This window comes from Rosa rugosa, chromosome 2 (assembly GCF_958449725.1).
Source record: "Rosa rugosa chromosome 2, drRosRugo1.1, whole genome shotgun sequence".
In the NCBI taxonomy this organism is placed as follows: domain Eukaryota; kingdom Viridiplantae; phylum Streptophyta; class Magnoliopsida; order Rosales; family Rosaceae; genus Rosa; species Rosa rugosa.
This window is the reverse complement of record NC_084821.1, coordinates 29,510,899-29,520,818: the sequence shown is the minus strand read 5'-3', so window position 1 is coordinate 29,520,818 and position 9,920 is coordinate 29,510,899. Positions and strand designations below refer to the sequence as shown.

Below are 9,920 nucleotides of genomic sequence, written 5' to 3'. Positions count from 1 at the left end.
TATGAAACGTTAATAAGCAAACAATTTCCCATTTTTTACTTTCCTTGAATAATTAATCTAAGTGAAAGCACCTAAATCAATCCTATTGAACATGCAATCATAGTCTAGAAAGCTAGTTAATCAAGAACACATTCAACGCATAAAGAACAAAGAAAGGATGTCAACCAAAGTGCACAACCTAGTATGAAAAAGTTCATCTATTTGCAATCCTCCATAATTGATTTCGACTTTTGTCCAAAGCCTATACTACTTATGATTTAGGGTCACAAAACTATTAGGTGAATTGTTTACCTAAATCTAGCTCCAATTACATGCATATATCCTAAGTTGGCCACCAAAGAACATAAACATATAAAAGTTTTCTGTAATCCAAAATCAATCAAGCAATCTCACATAAGCAACATAGAAATCAACATATAGAAATCACAATGTGGGCCCCCGAAAATTTTTGTTTAAGTTTTAGAAGGTAATTTTCGCCAATAAGATTTTCGCAAGGTGATTTAAGTGAAGAAATCGATTTTGGAAATTGTTTTGGTGTCGAGACCACCTATTGGGCCGACAATTTAAGTTTGGGCCAAAGTCCTTTCATTTGGGCCTAGAAGGTACTAAAGTTCATTGCAGCAAAAAGATCGCCGAAGCAAATTTGAAAGGAGAACATTTTAACTTCGTACTTTTTCTTGTTATTTTAAATTGTCGCATAACGTATGAAATTACGTATTCGTAAGGTACGAATGTATTCGAGATTAGATTAAGATTTTGAGGCCATTAAAAGGATTAAGAAATTAGAGAAAATCCAATTTGGGTCTAGGAAACTATTTTTAAAGTATCGAGGCTTAGGACAAGCCCGGAAAAATTTCCCGAATGGATTCGGTGAAGTGTCGGAGAAATAAGGATGTTTGAAGATGTATTTTCGAATTGGGCCTGAGGAAATTAAAAGGAAAATGAAAATGGAGCAGCCCAAGCCCATTGGCCCAACAGGAGGGGCAACTTAGACATTTCACAATTAAATTTGGGGAGAGGTATAAAAGGGAAAACCTTCTCTCAAAACCCTAGCCTCTTCCTCATTTTCCTTCAGCTCTCTCTCTCTCTACCCGAGACTCTCTCTCTCTACCCTCTCGCCGGAAATCGCCGCCGCCGCCGCACCGCCACCGTCACCGCCGTCGCCGGAACCCCATCCTTTACCAAAATTTCCAGATTTTATTCTCTTCCTTCCCTCTTTCCATTTCTCCAACCAAAATCAAGAAATTTGGCCATCCAACCCTCCAAAAACCTTAGAACCCGAAGCTAAATTGGGGCTTTTTGTGATTTCTTCTTTCCAAGTTCAAATCAAGGTATTATCCATCCTAATCAAGCCTCTATTCCTTCGATCTATACATCTTTCTTATCAAATTCGATTTTTTGATTTCCATTTTTGATTTTTGGTGCATGAACCCGATTTTCCCTAAACCAAGAGGCTAGGCTATGGGTTTGGCAAGGATTTGTGGTAAGGATCTATCCATGCAACCTTGTTTCGAGATTTTTGGTTGTGGTATTGATGTTGGACGAATTTGTAGGTGAAGAAGGCCAATGAGGAGGATTAGGCCATGAGTTTTGAAGAAGAAAGGGTAAGGAATGGGTTTTGGACAAACCCTAGAATTTTTGGAATTTATTTGGTTGATTTTGATTTTGTTGAGATATTGTTGTTGTTGGAAAAATTGTGAAAATTAGATATTTGAAGAGAGTTTAATTAGTAGGATTTTATTGGTCTAATTTTCAAAGGATTGGAAATTGGTGTTGAAGATTTTGGTGAGTATTGTTGTGTAGTTTTGGCCAAAAGAAAAAGAAAAGGAGGAGAAAAGAAATGGCTTTATTTTTGGAAGAAAATAAAGAAAATGAAGAAAAGAGTAAAAGTTGATTAAATGAGTTTTACCTTGGTAAGTTGGTAAAAAAGTGAAGAAGGTGAAAGTAAAGGTAAATTCGGTAAAAAGGAGGTAAAAGGTAAAAGTGTAAGTGTGAAGGTGAAATTCATGGTAAAAGTGAAAAGGTAAAAAAGGAGAAGTAAATTGGTAAAAGTGAAAGTACAACTTTATTTATAATTATTTACTTATTTATTTTTAATAAATAAGAGATAATGGTAAATAAAGGAATTATTTGGTCAAAAGTCAAAAGTCAACTCCAAGAGTTGACCAAGGTTGACCGACCTCGTAAAACGTGAGGATCGACTCGACTTTGGTCGCTCGGATTGGCGAAAGTTTAGCGGAGTGATAAGGACGTTTTCCTTTTTTAGAAAGAAGTTAGTTTCCCAAATTGGTAAAGGTTGAAAGAAATAATTAATGGCCTCATTGAAATAAAAATGATTTAGTATGCGTGATTACTTAGAGTTGATCATGATGTTTACCTGGATAATTACTTACAAACTAAGTAATGGTTTAGGAAACACGATCGTTAAGGAAGCTTAAGTGGAAAGCACCAGAGTGTGGAATACGCCGGCATTTCCAGGTAGGGTGAGCTGTCCCTTCCTTGTTAGAGGCTTTTCAGTATATGTGGAATGCTATACTAAGATAGTATGTTGCCTGCAAGAACGTTTTTGGTTGTTCATCAGTCGATGCCTCGTGATACATGTGTTTTCAGAACTGATAATTGCTAATTGTGAAAACCGAGGCTAGACTTGCATGTTGAGATACTGTACCCTTGTATGTGTGTACTTGTGACCTGAAAGTGAATGGGACCTAGACGCGTTGATTCCTGGGGATCCCACGGTGTCGATAACCGTGAACCTCCGGAGGGGGCTGTGCTCCTATGTTTGTCGGGGAAAAGTAAGTACAGACAGTGAACCAGTCATAGGAGACTCAGAGCCAGGAAATGGACACTTTCGCTACTTGTAGTCACAAAGACTACAGAGTAGTTGGCTGATTCTCGTACTCAGGACGAACCAGGTCGGTCACTGATTTATTTTACTTTAGCCGGCAGGTAAGTATCTCGGAGCTCCAAGTGTGTGAAGCATACTGCACATGTTTTATGAAAGAAAACAAATGTTTGTGGTTGCCACTTTTCTTAAAGCATTTTTCGATAAACGTGCACAATATTATGTAGTAAATATTTTCAAGTATATTATCTTTCAAACCTAGCATGGTTGGGTCGGCCCCTACTGGGCATGCGAGGACGAAAGCTCACCCCTACTATAGTGTGCAGGTTTCGAGCATGTGGTCGGGAAGCGTACAGGGGAGGCAAATGGCCCGGCTTGGCGCATTTCTCTTTAGTTTTATCAAAAGGAAGGTTTTGGTCCCTTATCGGATTTTGAAGTAGCTTGTTTATTTATTTATTTTTTTTCTATTTCCTAATCGTTTACCAAAATTTCGGGAGACCCGTAACCCTGGGGCGCGTCTCCCATACTTGTAGTTGCTTAGTGATTTGTTTTATTTTCCAAATTGGGCTCCGATTGCAAGCCCAAAACTTTTAGCCCATTTCAATTCCGCTTGCGAAAATGTGTTGTTCGGTTGCTAGAATGATTTGTCCAAGAAAGTGTTTTGTGAACCAACCAGTCCAAACCCAAAAGGCCTTGCGGTTTCGGGTTGATGAGTCATCGGGATGTCATGCATGACATGTCGGTTTCTCATTGGCTCGGAGTCGCGGCGCTGTGGGACCCCCCTCTCGGGTCACCACACACAACTTTATTTCAAAACATATAAACGGGCTTTAAACTTTTCCCTTAACGTCATGTTAACTAGAATTCATAACTTTACGAATCAAACAAAGGAAAACAAAAGAAAGTATGAAATACACCGTGAAAGATGAATGACAAAACCTTGAGACGAAGAACTTGAAGATTCTTGAAAGCAAGCAATCTTCTAGGGATGACACAAGGGTGGATGGCGGCTAGGATCTTGATGTATTGTATGACTTCTTCTCCTCCTTGGTTAAGACGCAGAGCTTCTGCAAACTAGAGAATGGAACAGAACTTTTGGTGTGTGGAAAGAATGAAAGAATTGGTGTGTGAAGTGGTGGTGTAGAATGCTCCTATTTATTGGAGGATGGCAACTTGGTTTCCAAGCCTTCAAAATTCTTCTTTTTATTTTCTAGGATTTATCTGATTAATCCACACAGCTGTATCCAATCAGATAATTCCACATCATCCTTCCTGTGTCATCCAACCAATAAGAGGTCTTCAAATTATCACCTTGATTCTAGGGAGATTATTTTTGAATTTATTACATGATTATTTTCTGATTTATCTCCTCAATTTTAGCCAAGGATGGAGTGTAGAGCTCAAGGAATGTATCTGGACCTGTTTTCAACCTTCCTGAATATTGTAAATCGCTTAAAACTCTCCATGATAACTTCAAAAAGGTCACTTTCTAGAATCCCTTGAATATCTCACGGCAAAAACACTTATTTCACTTAGAATTCCTTCCTTTTGCATCCAAGAAACCCTAGTATACTTAGGTCTCTTTATTTGCCGCAATATCCCAAGTTTTCTAGAATATTCTTGAGCTATCTTGAAGCCACATGGTCTCCTAATGCTCTCAGGTTTCCTAGCCCCATCAGGACTCCTCATGTCTTCAGGACTCCTAGTCAAACAAGGACTCTTCATATGAAATGTTCTTGAACCTTCCAGAATCTTCTTTTGCTTTCCTAGTTCAACTAGGATTCCTTGTGTCATTAGGATTCCTACTTTGATTGGGTTTCCTAGTCGGGCCTTCCTGGTTGGACCAGGAAAAATTCATTTCTTCATTTTAGCTCATTTCTGCATCCTTATGCCTTGCTTTGTCATCTCCAACGTCTCACATCCTTCTCATGTGTCTTTAAGCTCATTTCCTTGTCATTTTCTCCGATGTACCTAGAAAATAGAAACTAAATTAAAATTGATTTATTTAAGGAAATAACTAAGTAAGATATAGGGAAATAACTATTAAAACATCGCATTAAAATGCTCTTATCACAAAAGGCTCAGCTCGAGGCTACACTTGACCCCAAGGTGGCCAATTTGGATGTGCCCTGAAGTTAACTGAGGGACCGCTGGCTGTAGATTCAGTTTCTGGACCAGTCAATGAACTTATTTCTACTAGATCTTCATCATCATTCACTTCTTCCACTTCCCATGGCTCTTCTTCATCAGATGACATCGTCAAGCTGAAATGAAGAACAACTTTCAATACCACAATTCATTATCAAAGTCGGACTTAGTACGTAGTCCCATGCTGTATTCATTTCAATCCAAAACCAACATTTCCACAACTCAATTTAACAACCAACCGTATTTCACACAAGCACTTTCAACAATCCAGCATCAATCGCATTTACATAACTCAAGTTTGTCATTCACATACCTTGCTCCTTTTATTTTTACCTCGTATTGGGATCACACCTTTGGCGCAGTTTGTGCACTGTGGAGGAGCTTTGGGTGGCAATACTCGTTCAAATTCAAAGAACAAATAGAAACATACACGATAATTCGACTTGATCAAGTTTAGAAAACAAATGCAACACTGGGCAATATTCAATGAACAGGATTCACTTAATAACACAACAAATGAATATACACAATTTAAAAGTGAATCCAACAATCAACTCAACACAGCGCACGAACATATAACAGTTGGACTTCTAAAGATGATGAGAAAAATCACTACAATCGAGTATGTGGAAGCAATCAAGTAAACTAGACTCGACAAGATATCCAAAGAAGAATCAGTTAGCAAGTCCAACATCAATAGCAATAAGCACAATTTTAACGAACCAGATTCACTGAACAAAGCGATGGCAAACAACTGAATCGGTAAGTGAATCCAACAATATATCAACATTCAGAAGGATAGAAAAACACAAGTTCAATTACAAAGACAAGTCAGAACATAAGTCAACCTTTTGAAGAAGGGATAATGATTTTCGGATTAAGGGATCCAAAGAGAAAACAAACAATAGTTCCGACTAACAACAAGTCGAAGTTTCGGAGAATAACTCTAGAGTCATTTATTTGTCGCAAGTTGTATTCAATAATTAACAACTTTCAACCTCAGTATACATTAGGGGGATCCGGTGGCCAGTCGGGGCCTAAACCGTGTGAAGAGTTGTAATTATATGAACACACACTGGCAACAATCCTTTCAAGTAAACTTTTTTTTTTTTTTACCCTCTCACAACCAAGGAGTGAACCGGAATTTCGAAACCCCTTTTTCCGAAACATTTTCTAAAAAAATTTTCAAAACGTTTCTCGAAACTCGGTCTTCAAAACCGAAGCCAAACAGGTTCAATCGTTAGGTAGAAATTCTCACAACTTTTCAAGTCAAAGGTTCAGAAACACGTTCTCAAACAAGCATTTCCCAAGTCGACTTTTTACCAGGACTTGAAAATTTTCACGAGCTGACAGAAACTTTTGTGGTATCCGAGGTTTTAAAATCTTTGAAAATCGAAAACTCAGAAGCATTGCTCTGATACCACTTTCTGTAACGCACCAAGCTGCATCTCACCAGCCTAAGCTCGTTACAGTGCCGCGAGTCTCTAAAACATAAACCGAACGCTCGATTTACATCCTAGAGAACCGCTAGGCATTTTGTTTGAAATACGTTTTGTAAAAACACAGCGGAAGCTACGAATACTTTTGAGGTGAACAGTCGTTTCAATAGTCTAACGCTTAGAATTAATGTTCACAAGGAAGGTATAAACTTCAAAGAACAAAAGTGTAACTAGATTTGACACACAGCTGACTATTCACAAGTCACGGAATACGAAGTTCAAGAAATAGAATTTAGAATAAAACCCAAACGGTGATTTACCGAACTTGTTCTGCACACCCAGCTTCGTCCGCTATTGTCCTGTCACCAGTGCACAGTACCTACATCCACACTGTTGTAGGGGTGAGCTTTCGTCCTCGCTGCTCAACAGGAACTCTAACCCGACTAGGTTTGAAAATCAACAGATAAATGTTTGGAGCTCCAGTATGAAAACATGCTTAAACCAAATATTTAAAGGAACGACAAACTTTAATGTTTGTTTTTCAACTTGAAAACCGATGCATGATGCTTGAATAAATACGGCGCCAAATCCAAGTATTACCTAATGGCCAGTCCCATAGACCCACTACACGACCTTACCTCAAATTAATTTATAACCAGGTAAGCGTAGCGAGAGCGTCCACTACCTAGCTACACACACGTACCGAGTCCGTGATTGCGGATACTCGGACGACCGGCACAGCTAACCCTCCAGAGGTTTAGGGAATCGAACCCAAGGAAGTCAGTGCCCCTTTCGCTCTCAAGCCATCACATTTCTCACGATTTGGTTAGTAGGCATTGCATTTTTAACATAACCAAACCATACCACCAAACATGCATCATTTTAACACAATATATAAGAAAACAACTAATCGAGGAGAGTCGTGAATCCCTACCTGGATTCCGATGCTTTCTCTCACGTACTCTGAAAGTCACGAACCTTTCGTTCCTCGGGTGACTGGAGTCCTAGATTCTGACATTTCAATAGTTAATAATCCATTGAACAATTATATGAAATCTCGACGATTAATGAATCGTCCAACCAACTTTTCCTAGTTCGACCAGAAGTTGAATAAGGTTTGACCAACCTTTCCTGGTTTGACCACGTTTAACCAACGTTTGACCAATCGTAATAGGTTCGATAATTAACCCAAATTACCGAACATTTTACTTAAATCACGATATCGACCATATATATTAGGTGCACCCAAATTTTACGAAGGCCACCCGGCCAATATTTTAATTTCCTGTCTTTACTTACTATCACTTCCTGTAGTACTCAAGCAACGAAAGTTATGTCCAATTTCCAATTTCGTTAATGAATAAAATTCAACTTTACTTAACGACTGTGTCAGTAATTCGACGGAATTGCTAAGCACACCCAATGTTTTTCCAACATAATTTCGACTCAAAATGGGTGTACCTAATTTACTCTGGATACCCACATTAAGCAAAGCATAAACCACCAGTACCAAATCAATTACTCATCTCTTTACGAGACACAAAGATCCAGCCACCATAATCAAGACTCCTTATATATATACATCACCTAAACATCGATCAATTATCATTCTTAACGAGAAACGGGAATCAAGCTAACCCAATTTAATTCAAGTATTGACAACATGGTTCAAAGACCTTTCTGTTTTTCTGCCAAAAGCTATCAAACAAGGAATGGCTATACTCCCAGACAATGTTTATGGCTAATACCCATCCATGATTAAATCAACTCATAGCACTATAATTGTCAACAAGCAGACCCACTCATCTTTCTTTAGTTATTAGAGAATCAAACCAACTAGACATGCTTCATGAATTTCATAAGGACGTCATCCATGAACCAAAAACCACAAATAATTATACCATTCATTGCCAGCCTACCTTCCTTGACCAATTTAGTGAATGGGTTCATTGATGCCCAACACTCGAAGTCCTCTTAACCAGAGGGGTGTAGCCAGGAATGACAGGAGGGTTGGGCTAATTTTATACATACAAAAAATTTGCGAAGACCCACGAATAAGCTTACGGACAAGCCATCAACTAAGCTTACGGACAGACCCACGAATATTTTGAACTGAGATTGACAACTAAACAATTCCAAATTTAAAAATGGTTGGTGACTTGGTGTTATAAAACACCATTTTAAAAAATAAATAAATAAATAAATAAAACTAATCAGCCCATTCGGCCATTCCCAATTATCAAACATCATCAGGCATCAGCAATGACAAATTGACAATCAATTATGAAATATGAAGCATCATCAAACTGAACAACCCATTCCATACCATTAGCAAACATCATTGGAGGCTTGTAGTTGGACAACTCATTCGGCCATTCCCAATTATCATCCCATCATCAACAACCCATTACCCATCAGCAATGACAATCAATTATCAAACATTCAACAAGACAATAACCCATTCCCACTACAGCAATGACAATCAATCAACCAAAAATCCAAAACATTCCCAAATCCCAATATTGTATCAACCCATCATCAACAACCCATCAGCAATGATAATCAATCAACCAAAAATCCAATACCTGGGATCTGGGATTGAAGCCTTGAAGGAGTCGCAGTGCGACTGTCGTAGACGCGCAGTGGAGCGGTGGAGGTGGGATCGGCGAACTGTCAGGACTCGCTAATCGAACCTGGAACTCTGGAAGGCTGGAAGGCGGAAGCAAATGGGGGCAGCGCCACAGGGGGAGAAGGGGAGAGCTGAGAGTCGACCTACAAGCATCAGTATATATATTTTTTTTTTTTTATTGGGCTATACCCATACTTGGTCAATTTTGGCCCAAATTTTCCCTTGGGCTATAGCCCAAGTAGCCCTTGTCTTGGCTACGCCCCTGCTCTTAACTCTAATTTTGGCACTGAACACTTGAACCCACTTTTCCAATTCTTATCCCCTCCTTCGTACAACCTCAATTTCCAACAAGACCAATATTATCAAAATTGTACAACCTGATTTCAAATTCACCAAGAACATATATGGGCTCAAGGAAGCTTACCTTAATTGATTCCAAATCCAAGCCTAAGACGGTCATCCTCAAATAATGGGTTAGACACCCATATTTTCCTTCAGGTAGTAACCATCATAGCTGGTAGTACGGTGGTTGATGACGATTACACAGGTAGAGGAGTGAGATTGGTGAAACTTTTAATGGAACGCAAGGGAGACTAAACTGATTCGGTGAAGGAAGCGTTGGGTCTGGAATTTAGCTTTTGCTCTCAGTGCATGGTTTTGGGGCAGACTAGAAGAGAGGAAGATGAAATAGGTGAAAGTGGGTCAGTGGTTAGGCGGGTAACCAGAAGTCTGGACGCGTGCTTCATTCCCTGATACACACCTGAACTATCTCATGCACTCTAATGCGTGTTTCATTCCCAGATACAGACCTCAGCTCTCTCAATCTTTCTGGTTCAATCTCACTGTTCACAGTCCTATA

The 9,920-nt window shown here is 39.1% G+C and overlaps 1 long non-coding RNA gene across 1 annotated transcript; it reads left to right on the top strand.

The window, feature by feature from the left end:
• The first annotated feature begins 1,161 nt into the window (after window positions 1–1,161).
• Window positions 1,162–1,824, top strand: LOC133730115 (uncharacterized). The gene is made up of 3 exons (XR_009856605.1): window positions 1,162–1,331; window positions 1,452–1,483; window positions 1,554–1,824. It is a non-coding gene; the product is annotated as an uncharacterized LOC133730115 (long non-coding RNA).
• The last annotated feature ends 8,096 nt before the right edge of the window (window positions 1,825–9,920 follow it).